This window comes from Pleurodeles waltl, chromosome 1_1 (genome assembly GCF_031143425.1).
Source record: "Pleurodeles waltl isolate 20211129_DDA chromosome 1_1, aPleWal1.hap1.20221129, whole genome shotgun sequence".
NCBI lineage: Eukaryota > Metazoa > Chordata > Amphibia > Caudata > Salamandridae > Pleurodeles > Pleurodeles waltl.
In genome coordinates, this window is record NC_090436.1 from 992,417,368 (window position 1) to 992,437,942 (window position 20,575).

The window sequence follows — 20,575 nt, forward strand, 5'->3', positions numbered from 1 at the left end:
GCTAGCTGAATGCATCAGGAACTCCAACAGCAGCACAAAAATCTTCCCAATCATCAAAGATTTCACCATGCTCACAGCCTCCGTCAACAGCATCCACCCCTCTCAATAACTCTGTAATGTCCTATCCAACTTCATCCACAACAAAATTATGAGCATCTACAGCAACTTCACGCCCAAACCAAATCCCAGTCAACCAAATCTTGGTATGCATTCATGGGTAGATGCATGGGAACACCCCACCCATAGAATGCTAGGCGACTTTGCGTGGTTTGTTAAATGTGACCTTAGTGTTGCATTGACCTTCCATTACCTTTCGTGATGCAAGGGCAACAAAACATTTTGATGAATCTGTTCCTCAGTTTCTGTCTGAAGGTATTGCTGCTTGACAAACACAGCTCATTCTCCACCTCAAGCACTTACAAAAGAATACAGAAGCACTCCATGGCACATTTGATACATACATTCACACTCAATACAAAAGACAAAAATGCACTATTTGTTCATAGGTTCAACCATAATAAAAGAAAATTAATTTTCTTTGCTGGAATGGAATTACACATTCATCACCATTGTGCTAATAAATCCTGTACTCCACCCATGTATTTCCTTTTCTCACGCAAGCAGCAGCAATATTGTTTTATAGATAATCCCGTTAATCTATTAAACGTTTTACTTCACTATAAATTCTGCAGAAGAGCACAGCACATTTCCACAAGCTCTCTGAATCAATTGCTAGATACTGCTGAAGACAGAGGTAAGGATATATCCTTGTGCTTCACTTTGTTTTTGTGAAATGGCAATCTGTGTGTGTTTTGGCATCCACACCGCTCTTCTTTTAGATGTAATTAATGTTTTCATTCAGTTTTTAGTATGTAGAACATGAAAATAAGGGAAAATATGAGGTTGCCATAGCCTGTCTGTTCTGCATCTCTTTAGAGCCCCGACATTGTTCACAATATTGTTTTATCTTAACATTTGTTTTACATTTAATGATACTTTTTATTGAATAATTTGTGAGCAATATTTGATCAGAGTTGAACTAGTTGCAGGGGAAATAAAGGGCTTTATATTAAACCAGATACACAACATTCAGAGTGAACTTGCTTTTCATGGGGTAGGAGTGAATTGATAAGCGAGCATTCAAAAGGTGGGGAGTGATCTGCTAAGTCACTAGAGGCCAGATGTTCAACCGTTTTTTAGCTGTTGTAAACAAAGATTCAGCCTGTTTGCGACTGCTAAAATGGCCTTTGGCATGTACAAACCCTACTTGCGAGTTGGCAACCTATTACTGACTCGAAAACAGGGTTTGCAAGTCGCTATTAGGAAGGGGTGTGCAAAGGGTGTCCTTTCCTAATAGCGAGTCGCAGGGGGATGTGCGATTATTTTGCGACCGGAATGTGATCGCAAAACAATTGCAGTTTTCCGCCTGCTTCAAGTAGGAGGTAAGCCAGTCGCAAACAGGAAGGGGTCCCAGGGAACCCTTTTCCGTCTGTGAATGGCAACCCTTAAAAAGTGAATCGAAACATTTAATTTTCCTTTTTGAAACGCATCCTGTTTTCCACTAAGGAAAACATGCTTCATTAAAAAAAATGTTGCTTTTTTTAAAAGCAAAAACAGACATGGTGGTCTGCTGTCCCCAACAAGCCACAATTCCTGTGTTGTTGCCCGTTCCAAATGGGTTGCAAATTGCGACCTGTCTCCTGAATATTGATGAGGCAGGTCAATTGCGACCCCATTGGGAATAGTCAAATGTGTCTGTGTACATTTCATTTTGCAACTCACAAATTGCAAGTCACAAAAGTAAATGGTCCTACATCTGGCCCTAAGTCAACAAAGGATCTGGGGCCAGATGTACTAAGATTTGTATTTGCTATTTCCTAATTGCAAATTTTTGTGATTCACAATTGGGAAATCACAAACAGTGATGTACTAATGTATCTCAGACACATTTATCAATTCCCAGTGAGTTGCAAATGGACCTACCTCATCAATATTCATGAAGTAGAGGACAAATTGTGACCTATTAGGAATGGCTGAATATCACAGGGATGGTGGCCTGCTGAGGCCAGCAGACCACTGTATCTGTGATTTCTTTTTAAATAAATCCTTTTTTTTTAAATACAATCTGTTTTGACTTAAAGGAAAATAGGATGTGTTTCAACTAGGAAACTGAAAAGATTTCTATTTATGTTTAAGAGCAGCCAGTGGTCCATAGGACCTGCTCTTAAAAAATGTTTGCACCCATATTCACAAAGGGGATGGGGTCCCTTGGAGTGCCCTTCCCATTTGCGAATGGGTTACCACCAACTTGAAGTTGGTGGCAAACTGTGATGGTTTTGCGACAGCATTTCCGTTGCAAAGCATTCTAACGTCCCACTGCAAGCTGCTTTTAGGAAGGGACCCCCTTAACACCCCCCTTCCAAAACCTGTATCACATGCATGCATTGCGCCACTTTGAGATCCCTTGCGCCACATTATCCCTCCACCAGGCATAATGTATGCAAGGGGGGCGTTGCAGCGATAGGAGGCCTGCAAAAATGGCGCAATTCAATCTGCAAGATTTAATTGCGCCAATTTTGGCATCATTTTCAACGCCTGCTCAAAGCAGACGTCAAAAGAATGCACCAATTGTAACCAATGACACTCCTTGCACTGTGCCCCAATAGCTTCAACATTTTTTACACTAGTGTCGCAAAGCGCCACAATAGCATAAAAAATGTTGATGCTATTGTCCTAATGTGAGCCATGGTGCACTGTATTGTAAATATGGTGCAACCATTGTGTCATTAGGTGGCGGTAGGAGCACGCAAGACAAGTGGCTCATCTGGACCGATGTGCCACTTTCTTGCAAATCTGCCTCTTTATTTTTTGCAGTAAACATCAGAGCTTTTTTCAGTGAAATAAAATAACCAATTAGCCTGACCTGCAGAGAGTTTTCTCAGTCTCACTAGGGCAGAGTAGCCAGTGACGCACAGGCGAGAGGTAAAGGATTCACTCTGCTGGGGTCAGAAGAAGGTAATTCAAAGGATAAGAGAATAACAAGCTTAGAAAATTAGTCATCGGCCATTATTTTGTGTTGATGTCCCAAGTTCTCCCACCTCTAAATGAGGTCCTTAGGACGGGCTCAATACGTGACTTGTTGGTATTTGCAGAAAAAAAGAGACTGACCTGGAACGAGAACATTTGTATTAATTCCAACCTCGCACAACGAGAAGATCTGTTTCTGGAATATTTACAAGTTCCTAATTGAATGACACATAAAAACAAATAAGAAGCACACGTTTGAACATTCGAAAATATTCTCACTTGCAAACAAACGCCTATGTCTAATAAAATAAAGAATCTGTACAATGAGATTTTACACGAGCAACCAGCACTGGGTAAATTAAGGTAAAGCGCACCAATCAAATCTGAATGCTTATGTTTCCGAAGGGGTGTAAAGCAGGCGGCGGTACGAGGTTTTATTAGAGAAAATAAATGAAAACAGGAAAAAAGTGTTTTCTTTTTATAATTTCACCCTTACATAAGTCATTGTCTAACAATTGCTTTTCTATTGTGTGATTGCAGAATAATACAGAGAACAATGAAGACTATACTTGTCCTTTCTTGCATTTTGGCCCTGTATGTTTGCATCTGTGTAAGTATCCATTTTTCATCTTTTCAAGGCGCTTAATATGGATATGAGAAAAATAACAGAAACTTCCCTATGCAACCATTGCACAATGACCGAAAATGAGCTATAGAATGCCTTGTAATAACAATGACAGGGAATGCATATAGCTATCATTGTTATATCAGAAAATGTAGGCGAATTCAATTTACTGTGCACCAAATATAATGTAAATTACACAGACTAACATCTATAAATTGAGTAGTAAAACTCGATATATTCTTAAATCTGTAGCACATTTAGGCAGCTTTCGTAGATCACTTATAAGACTTCTTAAATCAGACCCAGGGACTTCCTTATAAAGTTATGAGTGCACCCTGCAGCACCCTACAGAGGGCTTTTACGCCGTCCAGAAGAATTGACAGCAGCTTAAGTTTGACTCCTCGGCATCCGTAAAATATTATTTTCTTCCTCGCCTTGATTGCTCATTTAGGGTACAGTCTTCATGATATGCGCGTGTTTACTTCGCATCTAAGGATTCCAAGATAGAATTGTCTTTTTAAAGTTCATCAGAGGATAAATATGTGTTGGATAGAATTTATGAATGGTTGTGCCACGTTCATGTGTACCAAACCGACGACCAGTCTGTAATAAAAAGAGGTCTGATTTAAAAAGAATAGCCATTTTTGGCCTTGCATGGACTACTATGTAAGGGATGTGCAACTGACTGAATATCTAGATATTTGTTTTGGGATTCCACAGAGTTTTGTGGTCTACTAATGCAACTTCATATGTATCCTTGCAAACGTTACTTAGCAAGTGAATTAATGGGTAACTTTTTATGTGTTATTATTGACCATGGCCTTTGAAAGATTCACTGTTGAGCAAAAGAGCTTGTACTTTCTTACTTGCCGGGTAATGCAGTGAGTGAGGGGTGGTTTAATGTTCTGCTCTCCCTTTAACCACAATATTAAAGTTGTTTCATTCAGATGTCTATTGACAAGTACACCAAAGCTTATACGTGTACCACGTATTTTACATCTGCCGTTTTAAGCACTGCAATTAAGAGGCGGTCTAAGGGGCATATTTATACTCTGTTTGCGCCGGAATTGCGTCGTTTTTTTTGACGCAATTCCGACGCAAAACGAACTCCATATTTATACTTTGGCGTTGGACGCGTCTAGCGCCAAAGTCCATGGAGTTTGCGTAATTTCTTAGCGTGGACACCTACTTTGCGTTAATGAGATGCAAGGTAGGCGTTCCCGTCTAAAAAATTGACTCCAAGGCATGTGCGCCGTATTTACACTCCCGGGCAAAATTCATGCCCGGGAGTGGGCGGGTCAAAAAAAATGACGTACGGCCGCTTTTGCCCCGTTTTTTAGCGCCTGGACAAGGCAGGCGTTAAGGGACCTGTGGGCTCGGAAGGAGCCCAGAGGTGCCCTCCCATGTCCCCAGGGACACCCCCTGTCACCCTTGCCCACCCCAGGAGGACACCCAAGGCTGGAGGGACCCATCCCAGGGTCATAAAGTTAAGTTCCGGTAAGTATTTTTTTTTTTTTTTTGTGGCATAGGGGGGCCTGATTTGTGCCCCCCTACATGCCACTATGCCCAATGACCATGCCCAGGGGACAGAAGTCCCCTGGGCATGGCCATTGGGCAAGGGGTCATGACTCCTGTCTTTGCTAAGACAGGAGTCATTTCTATGGGGGTTGGGAGTCGAAAAAAATGGCGCAAATCGGGTTGAGGCGAAAAATTTGCCTCAGCCTGACTTGCCCCATTTTTTGACGCCCAAGCTCCATATCCCCCTATGCCGGCGCTGCCTGGTGTACGTCGTTTTTTTTCACGCACATCAGGCAGCGCCGGCGGCTAACGCCGGCTAACGTCATTGATTAAATACGGCGCCCGCATGGCGCTTCAGAATGGCGTTAGTCGGCGCTAATTTTTTTGACGCAAAACTGCGTTAGCGCAGTTTTGCGTCAAAAAGTATAAATATGGCCCTAAGTAGCTATTTTGTGGTGCTCAATTTACTGACTATGGAAACATGGAACTTTCAGTCTACCATGCCAGGATTTGTGCTCCTGACCGCAAAAGCACAGCTATGTCGAATTGGTAGTAGCATAAAATGTAGGTGGGCATAGATTTCCTTAGGTCTCCACCAATAGGTGCTGCTGCATGCTGTAGTTGCAAATACCAAGGCAGCAACCTGAAGCCCATTTCAAGCCATTTTCTTCTCAGTCCTTACACTTCATGACCATGGGTGTAGCTTGGTCAGTAAGACTGGTGGGGGAGTGTGCACTTCAGATTTCCTGACAATCATGCTATAATATCATGTTATTCATAATATGAGAAGCAGTGCATGAAATGGGCTTGAGGGCTAGTGGAAAGGGAAAGGAATTTGGATTGTGAGAAGTACGTAAAACACCGTATTTTGTAAAATAACCATGTTTTAAGACCTTCAAAACAGAGAAAAGTGTGTGTGTGTGTATGTGTGTGTGTGTTTGAAAGATTACTTCAAAATCCCAGGTGAAATCTGAATGGCACTTTAACATACTTGACTGAAAGTTCTTATACCCAACTATTTATTAAATAATGCATCTATCAGGGGGTGTAACACCCCAAGCGCCCCCTGAAGCTATGCCCCGTTCCTGACTGTTTTTATCAGAGAATTGCAACTTATTTATTAATCTACTTTCCCTGTTTTCTTATCTTTCTTTGCCTCCTTTTGTCTTTTTTTCTGTCTTTCTTTTGCACTGCCCAGAATAGGATGTTAACAAAAGTCATGGTCACCAAATATGAGTATCGGTTCTCCGCACTTGCAAATATGAGCACACTTTAGCACTGGCGAATGTTAGCTCACTGCGTCATCATGCTTGCTAGTGTGTGAATACTTTAGAAAAGATATACAATTTTTTTTTATCTGTTTACAACCTAACATTTAACCAATTTTTATTTTCCTTCCTAAAATAACCTGAATACTAAGAAAATAATTTCAAAAGACACACTGTAAAAGTCAGAAATTTAATTCTGTAGGATTACACTCGATTTGAGGGTATATATTATGATTTTGTGACGATTCACAAGAAACCCCTTAAGTACTCCTGGAAATATGCAAGACATTGGTTTTCATGGGTACTCCAGAGGGACAAAATGTAGTGCCCTGCTGGAAAATACACATGAATTAATGATGCATAAACATACATTTACACATGAAACATTTTTACATTTTTCTCCACCGTCAAAAGTGTTTCTCAGTCGATGCCCCTGGTAACGTAAAGTGCTCCTATCTGTTTATAATACTGAGGACTCTGCGATCCCTGTCCAAAAACTCAGCTCTAATTTCATTATATCTACAAATTGTGACGCTCCCAGTGGCAGATTATAAAGAAATTGCATCCGAACTCAACTGTAGAAACTTATTATAGTTGAGTTCTGACATCACAGTGCCGGCTATCAGAGTCAGAAGCTGAGGGAAAAGGCAGGTCAGGTCAATTCAAAGAACAAAAAGGCATGTTGCCTTTTTTTCTTCTGCTCTGTTTTTCTAGCTGTAAAGAGTCAAGCAGAAAGTAGATATTTATTGCAACATATTTATTTTATATACTCCTTGCACAATTACAACAAAGTTAGAATCTTTCTGCATGTTTCCACTGTGCCTATTGTACACAAAACTGACTTGCAGTAAACTGCTTCCAAATATCTTTCTTCAACAAATATCTAACAGTTATATTGATGTGTTTAATTTTGCACTACAGATTTTATTTTTATTCTTCATGTTTGCAAACATGCTCTCTCTTATGAAAGAGCTACAAACCAAGGATTTAAATAGTTTGTGGAAAGGGTGATAGTGTGACATTGTAAAATAAGGACTAAAATCACCACTTTCGCACATGATAAGGATATTGCAGGTTGCTTCAAAGTTCCACACCTTATAAAGGAACTTGGCCTCCGTCCTTGTTCCCTTATATGGTCAATTAACTCCTGAGTGACTTGTAATATCCTTAAAATGTACAGCGGGGGGTACTTTATTGCATACATAATTTAAGAAAGCTTAAGAAAGAAACATATTGTAGCTTCCTACATGAGTAGTTTAAAAAGTGTTCTAAACGTGAGAATCATTCCAGAAAACGCTATTGAATATCAAGATACTTACTAGTTTGTGGATAATTCCTCTATTTTGCAGTGCACTCTCCCCTCCAACAATACTCTTAGTAATGCTTCAATCTCCAACAATGGAAAATCTGCTATTTTTGTGCCTTTTCCACCACTGCCCCTGCTATTGATAAAATGTACATCCGTAAAATTCCACAATATCTGATTTTTTGAATCAGCATGTGCAACATTGTATTAAGTAATTTTCTTTATGCACCTAAGGGATGCTGATAGTGCAGGAGTTGGTCTTATTCTTCTGGATCCCTGACCTCCGTCTAATTCAATGGACATAGAAAATTGTCAGCATGTGTTCCCGACCAAAAACTCTGGCCTTATACCATATACCAGAGAAGAACACCTGATGATGACTGACTGTGTTAGTAGTTCTTCCCTCTCCTATCAAACTTCTGTTTTAGACAGAGGCCAGCATTTCAATAGAAAGTAAGACGTCAACCTAATAATGCTGCCTAATGGAATGATCCACTTGCTGCAAAAGGCCAGAAGAGGGGTCATTTTTCAGTTTATGGAAATGCTCCTGTAAGCAAAATAATATGTTCCTTGTGGTGGTCTAAATTCTTGCACCGATCCTGGTCATCCTATCTGGTTATCTGGTCTCCCAACCTCTTCCAGTGCAGATGGCACTGTCTCCTGATCTTCATACCTATTCTCATTTGTCTTCTCTGTGATTACCCACTCCCCCCAACTATCTTGCTATGTTATCCAAGAATAACTGCTTTTTCACTTTTAAGGACTTTGTATTAAAGAACTGTACTTCAATTTTTGAATTCAATGACACCAACTGATTACTTATGTCTCATGGAGCCAAGTCAAATGATGTAGTATATTTTTAAATGATAAAATAAACAGTAAAGTTTGAGTTTTGTGAATAGGGTGCGGACCACTAATTACAATGCATTACTTTTTTTTCTACTAATGATGGTTTATTGCCTTGTAGACTGCAGAACAACATATGCGTGAAGTCAGGAGTTCTTCTCGCAGTGGATCGGTAATAATATTGTACCATTTTTCATATAAACAATAACTATTACTCTAAGAGTTTCAAACTATTAGACATGAAATCTATGTTTATTTTAAAGTTCCACATGTTACATTAAAACAGTACAAGAGTATTAATCCTAAACACAAAAACATTCTTGCAAGCAAAATGACATGATGGCTCCCGGTAGTGACTGAAAAAGAAAGGTTGAATGCACACAAAAAAACCAACATGAAAGAATAAACAAACACATTGCATCAGAAAGCTGAATACAACAATGTACAATCAATTAAGCTCAATCTATTAAAACAGTTGTAATTTATCACACTTCTAAGTTACTCCAATGTCTGTTTTTACTTTACACTATTAGAGGTATCCACTTTAACTCCCTTTCTTGAATGATAAAGCTGATTACGGATTGTACTCTTGAAAATCGAGTACAAACATATTGTGACATTCTAAGAATGTGGACAAAATATTGTGGGACAAATATATAGAAAGGTAAGTGCACTTAACTCTACATCTGTGTATCTTGAAGACACATATACAGACAAGATACAAAGATGTGGAGTTCGGTATAGAAAACTTATGCACACTTATCTTTCCATATTTTGTCATTCAATATTTTGTCCACAAATATATTTGCCATGATATCATGGACTCGATATTCAGAAACCACGCCCTAATGAGTATTTTCTAAGAAATATTTCCCCAACAGTCTCTTAATTCTCTCATCTTCTTAATAGATCTAGGGGTGATTTGTAATCATTCTCATACTTTCCACTTGTAACTGAAGTTTGCATTTAAGTGTGGTATGTGCACTTTAAAATATGAAGAGACTGCTTTGGCAGAGTTAAAATGTATCCTCGAATAACAATTTTGTTGCATCTCTCTGTATGCACATAAGTCTTTACGATGTGAAAAAAGTTGTAAATCCAATACCATGTTATTGAGACATTGCAAGGTAAAACAAATGAATGTGCAAGGGTGATTAGTGAACATCACTGTGCCTTTATGGAAATCTTATCTAGGGCATTACAACAACACACAATTCCTAACTAAAAAAATCTAAATCAGCAAATACAAAGGAAAGGTAAATACATCCAAGAAAACTAACAAACAATGTCTCAATTACAAGCTATAAATTATGTTTAATTTGTTGTCTGTATAAAGTACTACTTGATGTCATATCACTAAAACTAATGAGGACAGAAATATGAAAATGTAACCATCAGTAAAAATCCAAAGTCTTGATAGACAGCCTATCCAAACAATGGTAACTATGAAAAAGTCAATGGCTAAAGCTCACTCAATCTATTTACTTTTTATAGTATTTTATTGATGAATTGATGACATGCTTTTCTGAGCAGTTAAAGCTGTCTGTCACCAGACATAAAATATCATGATTCACTTCACAGTCCCTGATTTGCAATAGGAGAAATTACGGATCAGGAATAAATAACTTAATAAAAGCATTTATTAGGAACACTCAATGTCCCTGAAAATCTTCTGTTCACATCTGATTGACTAGGTTGTTCTTCTGGGACCCCTCTGCTCCCACGCTGAAAGATAGATATTGTCCGTTTATTAACTTGCTATGTGAGAGGAGGGATGGGAGTGTTATGATGAAATTTGTGATGTCTTTCTTTTATGTTATAGCATCAGAAAATCAATAAAGTCTGTTTAAAAGGCCACTCAATTGGCCTCGTCATCTCTAGGTCCCTATTTTAGCAACATTGGATTATCTCTTGTCATTCAACACGTGATAGTTGATTTTCTTAAATTAATTAGCTTGCTTTTAAAATATTTTTAATGTAATTTTTTTACTGATTTGTATATAATGGGCCATAGACATGGGTCATATAGTCAATCTGCAGTGTTAAAACTGGAAAACAACTGTGGGGCTTACACACAAATTGCACTTTTCATAAAGTTTGGTAGCACTAAAATAGTACTACTCACGCACTACAAAATTCCATCCTCAAACCTATATCTGGAGACCTCCGCCTAAGCCTCCTATCTTTTCTATGTAGAGATCTGTGCTATAAGTACAGCAATCTCCTCACATGTACGTATAGGTTTTAGTGATAAATGTGGTGGGATAAGAGTGAGAGGTTTTAAAATAGGGAACAATTATCTACATAATTCTTTTGGCAATATTTGGTTGTCCAGTTTGCTTTTTGTGCATGATCTAGTACTACTCACATATCGCAAAATACTCGCAACTGACCAATATGTGTAGACCTTCCTCTCCGGAACTTTGATCTTTCTTCTGCAGAGATCTCTGGTATGTGTACAGAGATATTTCTACATGTAGCACTGAGCTTTACAAGTAAATATGGCAGGGACAGGGAAGTGGCTGGAAAATGGTGAATGCTTAATCCTAAATGGGAGTGGGTTAAGAATGTCAAGGAGGGGCTTAGGGAGGGACAAGCAAATGAAAAAAAAGCCCACAAAAGAGTAATTCAAGTGCTATTTACAAACAATACTTCTAAAATCACTAAAACCAGAAAGGGCAAAAAACAGTAAAAAATTTACTTCAGCCAAGCCTTTGAGAAATCTCTCTCCACATGGCCATTCACATGTTCTGCAACACCGTCCCGTGGACTCCAATAAATATGATCTAATAAATATTTACTTTGTGTAAGAAATAATTTTAAATTTTATAAAAAGTCTTACAAGCCTTGCAACACACCTAGTGATGGATGGAGGGAGTGATGCAGTGCTCAATTTTAGCTGGTGGTTTCCAGTGCTCTGAACCTGCACTTTATAGTCAACTCCTGCTCTTATGAAAGCCTGACACATGGGGATGTTGTTCAGCTTATTTTAGGACAGCTGTTGTTTAATAATTAAATATACATTATAATCACTAGTACCGGCCACCAAAAGCTAAAAGAATAGCTCGGTGGCATATATAAGTCATTTTATTGTTTTAAAGTCTGAATTGTCTCACTTCCATGAGTGTGATGGCTAATCGTGATAGTACTGTCACTGACAGCACTAGTGGAAGTAATGGGTGGTACAAGCTGCAGTAGCCTCTTGACTGGGGCCCTGGCACTTCTTTTTGTTTTACAAACTAAGAACTGGAGTGATGGCTCCAGACTCCATCACCCATTTATGGGTGAAACACATCACGAGATCAACCAATCATGTACGGCTGGGCCACATACTAAACAAACTTACAAGCACAAACACTTTTTCTGCATTCACTATGTTGGTGAATAAGTTTATGTTTTTCCCCTTATTTTGAGGAATAATTATTTGTAGAAGAGAGTTAGAGTTTCCAGGTAAAGGACTAACAAGTTTGTGATGTCAAGGAAAAAGGTAATTGCCAGACATCACTTCTCACCTAAAGTGATGCTTGACATGTTAGCAGATTGAGAGCAGGAGCTTCGTTCACTGATGGCCAGCTCCCAAGATATCTCTGCTTATGTCATAATACTGGCTACATTCAAATTCATGGTCACTGGGTCTTTCCAAAGGGTCAACTCTGACAACATAGGCATGTCACAGGCAAGTCAGTCTTGATGTTTGTATCAGGTACTGAGACACAGTAGCAGAGAAGTACAACAATTTGTCTCAATGCAACACGACCATGAAAATGCAAAGATGTTGAGGGATGTATATGAATGTGGCAACTTTGCTCATGTGGTTGGTGCCATTGGTTGCACCCATGTGGCACTTGAGCCACCTCACTATAAGGCATGCTTTCCCAGCAATAGATGCAGCTGATACTCCATCAATTTGCAAGCTGTCTGGGATTCTAGAGGCTGCTTTACTGATGTGTGTGCTGCATTTCCTGGGAGCACACACAACAGCTACATCATACATTGTTCACTTCTTGCATGTTGGTTGATGGGATTTTGCAGATGTGACTCACTGGTATGTAAGAACATCTCATACTCGGGCTAGCTGTGCATCTAGGGGTGGCATCTCAAAAAGACTCTTACATTATTCATCACAACAAAATAGACACACATTACACTGCCACTCGCCGCATGTATGTATGTAAGCATAGTGTACTACATTTAGAAAAATCGCATTTTAAGAAATATCACGTCTCTGTTACAGGTGATGTTGGAAAGCTCTCTCTCCCCAATTCCTCACTCCCTACTAAGTCATCCAACCACAACACCTCAACAGAGGTACTCACATGTACACAAGCCATTAATGAACACACTTTAGGGATCCTTAAATAGTGACTCGGATGTCTTAACTAGACGGGGGAGAACTTGTACTCCACAGAGGTTGTATGTAAGATTGTAGCAGTCTGTTATGTTTGCACAATACTGACTTGCAGCAGAGCTCAACACCCGGATCTACACCCACAACCAGGTACCAAACTTGTAGAAATGATGTTCTCATTGTGTGTGGAGCCTTATACTACTCAGTATTTCATATGATCCCTCAGTAGCTGTGTTTTAACAGAGCAACATCCTCACATACTGTTCACAAGTAGTAAGACTGTACTAAAAAACAATGAACATATAATATGGTAGCAGGAAAGAGTTATTTATTTTATATTATATGTACGGGTGAAGCGATTTTCACGAAATATGTGCTGGTGTTTATTCACAAATAGCACTACTGCTGGATCAAGATGATATTTGAACAACTTATGAATAAAAACCCTTAAGTTCGAATTTGAAAAAGATGTTATGGTTTTATGCCCATTTGATAGGAAATGCAATTGTGCCTGTTTTGTTTGGCACTAGTATTTCATGCTCAGCCAGCTCATGCCATTTGGTTGATGTGGCTTTGCCTGGACCCCTAAAGGGGTTAGAAATGAGCCCACCTTCTTACACCACTTTAGCATAGATAATGGAGGACATTGATGCTCAATGATGCAAAGTCGTTATGCACAGCTCTCTCATCAACCTTTCAGTGCAAAACACATTTTGCACAAGAAAGTTGATTGGCTTTGACAGTTACACAGCTTTGGATTGTGAAGAACCAGTAAGGGTCACACAAACACCTGTGCTACATATTGGTGTATCTGGGCCGAAGTTTACCAGCGGTTTACATTTCTTGTTTCTGTTTTATATTAGATGCACTATGTAACAATTTATATCACTTTCAATCAAGGCAAGAACACCTTTTAAAAGAGCAGTAGTGTGCCACTTGAAGAAAATATCACCCTCAAAATTGCTTTAAAATATTTATGTAAATATTTTAAAGTATGGATTAATTCTAAATTATTTGCATTTGTATTGTTGTCAAAGTATGACTATGAAAGTTAAAGAAAAAGATGTTTTTTGATGTTGTTAAATATTTTTCTTTATTTGCTTTCACAGTACAGTGACGAAAGTAAGGAAGGGAAATACTTCAATTTCCGGCCACCAAAGCGGTATCCTGGATACTACTGGCGCCCATATTTGCAACCTGGATTCAATTGGCCTCCTTTCTTTTATCCATATCCCAGCCCTACTACCACACCAACTACAACCACTCCCACCACTACTCCTACCACTACTACCACTACTTCAACCACTCCAACAACAACTACAACTGCTTCCAAAGTGACTGGCAAGCGGTGAATCCGAGGTGTTCCGAGACAAGCAAAGAGGTACAAAATGCAACCACAATACATTTTAAAGAACCTGACAGCTCCTGCCTGCTTGATGCAATGTGTTAATAGTGGATGAATAAATGAGTAAGAGCTTTTAAGCAAGAGCAGCAGGCAATGCGTGAAGCTTGCCTATGCTAGACATTAGCTAGGGTAGAAATGTTAAATCAGATGTTAAATAAAGAAAATCCCCAGGGGTTACAAGCTTACAATAGTAGGCGCATACAGAGTAGTAGTTGAGTTTTGAATATTCAGTAGGCAACTGACATCGCAGATCGAATTAATTTATTTTTGTGTGATCCATTTTATACATATGCAATTTTGACTTATGTAGACAATTTATTTGGCATACCTATTACATAGATATCTTCAAAATAAAACATAGCCACAGATATAAAATTCTTATTAAAACTGAAGCAATAATACCACCCCAGGGTAACACTTTCACACTAACAAAACCACTCAACATTAATTTACTTTGCAATTCAGCACTCTATTCTATTTTTCTGCATCAGCCTTAAAAATGACTTTCTAAACCTATTGTTGATTTTACGTTTTGACGAAATACCTGTATTTGCGTCTGCATACTTACTCGCAATTTCAGGAAAATTATGCATAATTAATTGAAATGCGAATCCGTCATTTAGTGTTATATTTAGCACAAAATGCGCCCTTGAGTCAATTGTTTGATGCGAGGGTGGATTCACACTAAAATGATAGCTCAGAAAACACAGTTGCTGCATATAATAGCCACGTACTTTCTGGTTGTTTTCGCACTGACTTTGCCGCGAGTGGCAGCGTAATTATGCATCATGACTAAATAGCGTAATGTCAGGAATTTTATGTAGTAAGCGTCACACAAAATCCCCGAAACAAGGCGAATTACGTAGTTGTAATTTAAATTCCCCCCAGGCCTAGTCGATTTGTGCTGAAAGCAAACAATCATAACCATATTTAATTTCATCTGAGATTTTTTTTACATTCTTACTGTTCTTTCTCTAACTGATACACAGAAAACTTTTACAAATTAAAACTAATGACTAAAGCTTTCGGGTCTATCCGCACAATCATAAGGTTGAATATATTATTTACTTTTGTCGCCGACCTATGATAACTAATGTTTTAAACTAGTGGGACATTAACCACGGGTAGTCCAACACATGTGGGTTATTTTAGTTTCCTGAAATATCAAATAAAATAAAAAAAATGTCCGAATGTTTGACACAGTCTATGGTAATTTTTGTTTCAGTTTGATTACAGTAACAGTTTCATCCCTGTGTGAGGAAATATGAGTTTTGAATTTAAAGGTGAACAGATGAGATCATATATGGGATCACAGGTCAACTGTAGATTTGAAAAAAACAGGCATGGCAAGTCCATGTTTTACCCCCATCACTGATCTGTTTTTCTTCGGATTTTGTTGAGTGGATTTTGGGATACATTTCACAAAGGCCGCATTTCCAAAAAAAACGCATTCATGTTCTGTGTTAAAGCTGTGCACTCATTTTGTAATCTTGAACAGGAAGACAAGCAAGTTCGATATTTGCCTCAGAGCTTCTTACTGGCGTTTAAATGATTTATTAGTGTCATGCTCCCTATATATACTCGTATTTCTAATATATTGAATCAGGGCCGGGCTGCCCATTCGCTCCCACCTACATTTTGCAGTGGGGTTGCAGACAAGTGGATAGTTTCCGAGCAAGATTGGCTGAAAACACCCACACATGCCCTAGACATTTCTGCTCAAACCAACTATTGCTGAAAGATATCCAAGGTTTTGGTGTAAGATGGAGGAAAAAAAGGACATTACAAGAGCTATAAATAGCTCTATATAAGGGAAATGCATTATAAACCAAATTATTCACAGGCTTGGCATAAATACTATCACCACGCACACACACTTGCACCATCGTGGAATGATGTCTGTGTGATGTTGAACATAGGGTTTGTGTGGGAAAAGTATCCTCCCAGGACAAAATGTTATGCTTAGGCTAACTTTAAAACTTTTCACACATTTAATGTTGCACAGCGAGGCACACATGCAATTTGTCAAGAGTTAGGAAAAATAAAAACATTTTCTTGAGGAGGCATTATATTTTGGATCAAAGCCTTGCCTACTAATTTTAGTACCTCGGGCTTTGCATCAAAAACTATAGGTTGTAGGGTGTAAAAACCATGGGTCCCCATTGAGCTTCGTTTGATGAAAAGTAGCTCAAAGCATTACTTTTAGGGCTAATTTCCAGAGCAAACGTTTTGTGCTGGAGAGTAAATATTTTATCAAGACTTTTCACCGGTTTCCATTAATTTGCGCCAGCATTAAGTCTTGATAAAATGTTCCACAGTTTTGTGTTCAGTAATCCTGCAAAGGTTCTAAAGCTCCCTGCAGCCCCTTTAAGTGGCATGTACGGCACAGTAAATGAGCAGTAAACACAAACAGAAATTCAGAGTGGTGGTCATTATAAGAGGTGCAGCAGCCACTGATGTTCGTTTAACAGTCCCACACCTGATAACATAAACGTGTCATTCTAGGAGTGAATGTGTAGAAGGAAAGCTTTGTCATGTGTGATGAAAACAACCATTAACAGGTTTCACATTGTGATAGGTACAAAGAAATATCAAACAAAAACGTTGTTCTTATTTGTTTGTTCAAACAGGTCTCAAAGAAGAAAACGAGATAGAAGCGAAAGTCTCAGCAACGTCAATGATTTCTTCTACCTAGCTTACCCGTTTAATGTTTTCCTCCTGCGAAATCAGTTGCATGTCTTTTACATTGTCAATATTATCTACAGCCCAATCTGTTTTCCCTAGTAAAGAATTTCAATTATTGCATATGCTTTATTGGTTTTTCTTTTGTTTATTAGTCCTGCAATATTTCAGCAGCGCGATACTTGTAATTGAAATGCGCTGTAATTACTGTAATTTTTGGTACTTCAGAAGAGCTTCACATTTCAGAAGCATTGAGCAAATTAGTCTTCCAGAGCACAGATGTTCATTTGATTTAATATGTGTAGGAGGCTGGACTAGCTTGTAGTGATTACCAAGGGGTACTTACACCTTGCACCAGGCCCAGGTATCCCTTATTAGTGTAGAGGGTGTCTAGCAGCTTAGGCTGATAGAAAAGGTAGCTTAGCAGAGCAGCTTAGGCTGAACTAGGAGACGAGTGAAGCTCCTACAGTACCACTAGTGTCACTTGCACAATATCATAAGAAAACACAATACACAGATATACTAAAAATAAAGGTACTTTATTTTTATGACAATATGCCAAAGTATCTCAGTGAGTACCCTCAGTATGAGGATAGCAAATATACACAAGATATATGTACACAATACCAAAATATACAGTAATAGCAATAGAAAACAGTGCAAACAATGTATAGTCACAATAGAATGCAATGGGGGCACATAGGGATAGGGGCAACACAAACCATATACTCTAGAAGTGGAATGCGAACCACGAATGGACCCCAAACCTATGTGACCTTGTAGAGGGTCGCTGGGACTGTAAGGAAACAGTGAGGGTTAGAAAAATAGCCCAACCCAAGACCCTGAAAAGTGGGTGCAAAGTGCACCTAAGTTCCCCAAAGAGCATAGAAGTCGTGATAGGGGAATTCTGCAGGAAAGACCAACACCAGCAATGGAACAACAAAGGATTTCCAGACGAGAGTACCTGTGGAACAACGGGACCAAGTCCAAAAGTCACGATGAAGTCGGGAGTGGGCATATGCCCAGGAAATGCCAGCAGTGGGTGCAAAGAAGCTGCCACCGGATGGTAGAAGCTGTAGACTCTGCAAGAACAACGAGGGCTAGAAACTTCCCCTTTAGAGGATAGATGTCCCACGTTGTGAAGAATCATGCAGAGGTGTTTTCGTGCAGAAAGACGGCAAACAAGCCTTGCTAGCTGCAAAGCTTGCTGTTAGGGTTTTTGGATGCTGCTGTGGCCCAGGATGGACCAGGATGTCGCCAATTGCGTGAGGAGACAGAGGGGGCGTCCAGCAAGACAAGGAGCCCACTCAAAAGCAAGCAGCACCCGCAGAAGTGCCAGAACAGGCACTACAAAGTGGAGTGAACAGGAGCTCACCCGAAGTTGCACAAGAGGGTCCCACGAAGCCAGAGGACAACTCAAGAGATCGTGCAATGCAGGTTAGAGTGCCGGGGACCCAGGCTTGGCTGTGCACAAAGGAAATCCTGGAAGAGTGCACAGGAGCCGAAGTAGCTGCAAAACACGCTGTTCCCAGCAATGCAGTCTAGCGTGGGGAGGCAAGGACTTACCTCCACCAAACTTGGACTGAAAAGTCACTGGACTGTGGGAGTCACTTGGACAGAGTTGCTGAGTTCAAGGGATCTCTCTCGTTGTGCTGAGAGGAGACGCAGAGGACCAGTGATGCAGTTCTTTGGTGCCTGCAGTTGCAGGGGGAAGATTCCGTCGACCCACAGGAGATTTCTTCGGAGCTTCTAGTGCAGAGAGGGGGCAGACTACCCCCACAGCATGCACCACCAGGAAAACAGTCGAGAAGGCGGCAGGATCAGCATTACAAGGTCGCAGAAGTTGTCTTTGCTACTTTGTTGCAGTTTTTCAGGCTTCCAGCGCGGTCAGCAGTCAATTCCTTGGCAGAAGGTGAAGAGAGATGTGCAGAGGAACTCTGATGAGCTCTTGCATTCGTTATCTAAGGAATTCCCCAAAGCAAAGACCCTAAATAGCCAGAAAAGGAGGTTTGGCTACTTAGGAGAGAGGATAGGCTAGCAACACCTGAAGGAGCCTATCAGAAGGAGTCCCTGATGTCACCTGCTGGCACTGGCCACTCAGAGCAGTCCAGTGTGCCAGCAGCACCTCTGTTTCCAAGATGGCAGAGGTCTGGAGCACACTGGAGGAGCTCTGGGCACCTCCCAGGAGAGGTGCAGGTCAGGGGAGTGGTCACTCCCCTTTCCTTTGTCCAGTTTTGCGCCAGAGCAGGGCTGAGGGATCCCTGAACCGGTGCAGACTGGCTTATGCAGAGATGGGCACCATCTGTGCCCATCAAAGCATTTCCAGAGGCTGGGGGAGGCTAATCCTCCCCAACCCTGACACCTTTTTCCAAAGGGAGAGGGTGTAACACCCCCTCTCTGAGGAAGTCCTTTGTTCTGCCTTCCTGGGCCAAGCCTGGCTGGACCCCAGGAGGGCATAAACCTGTCTGAGGGGTTGGCAGCAGCTGCAGTGAAACCCCGGGAAAGGTAGTTTGGCAGTACCCGGGTCTGAGCTAGAGACTCGGGGGATCATGGAATTGTCTCCCCAATGCCAGAATGGCATTGGGGTGACAATTCTATGATCTTAGACATGTTACATGGCCATGTTCGGAGTTACCATTGTGACGCTGTACATTTGTCGTGACATATGTATAATGCACGCGTGTAATGGTGTCCCCGCACTCACAAAGTCCGGGGAATTTGCCTTGAACAATGTGGGAGCACCTTGGCTAGTGCCAGGGTGCCCACACACTAAGTAACTTAGCACCCAACCTTTACCAGGTAAAGGTTAGACATATAGGTGACTTATAAGTTACTTAAGTGCAGTGGTAAATGGCTGTGAAATAACGTGGATGTTATTTCACTCAGGCTGCACTGGCAGGCCTGTGTAAGAATTGTCAGATCTCCCTATGGGTGGCACAAGAAATGCTGCAGCCCATAGGGATCTCCTGGAACCCCAATACCCTGGGTACCTCAGTACTATATACTAGGGAATTATAAGGGTGTTCCAGTATGCCAATGTAAATTGGTGAAATTGGTCACTAGCCTGTTAGTGACAATTTGTACAGAGAGAGCATAACCACTGAGGTTCTGGTTAGCAGATCCTCAGTGAGACAGTTAGGCATCACACAGGGAACACACACATATAGGTCGCAAACTTATGAGCACTGGGGTCCTGACTATCAGGGTCCCAGTGACACATAACAAACATACTGAAAACATAGGGTCTTCACTATGAGCACTGGGCCCTGGCTAGCAGGATCCTAGTGAGACAGTGAAAACACCCTGACATACACTCACAAACAGGCCAAAAGTGGGGGTAACAAGGCTAGAAAGAGGCTACTTTCTCACAATATGTGAAGAATAAAATGGAAAGAAGCACTCACGCCGCTCATTGTGGATCCTTTCAGTTGATCTGGATTATCTGAGGAATACTTGAAGGTTTCCACTCTCGCAAAAGAGCAGGATGAAGGTTGATGTCCCTGTTTAGACTTACACATTTATTGCCAGGGGTGCAGCTAGACCTAACCTC

General features: G+C 40.3%; 1 long non-coding RNA gene across 1 annotated transcript; it reads left to right on the top strand.

Moving 5' to 3' along the window:
* The first annotated feature begins 707 nt into the window (after nucleotides 1–707).
* On the top strand, nucleotides 708–17,145 carry LOC138286248 (uncharacterized). The gene is made up of 5 exons (XR_011201954.1): nucleotides 708–754; nucleotides 3,568–3,637; nucleotides 8,712–8,762; nucleotides 14,048–14,319; nucleotides 16,974–17,145. It is a non-coding gene; the product is annotated as an uncharacterized lncRNA (long non-coding RNA).
* Nucleotides 17,146–20,575: the final 3,430 nt, after the last annotated feature.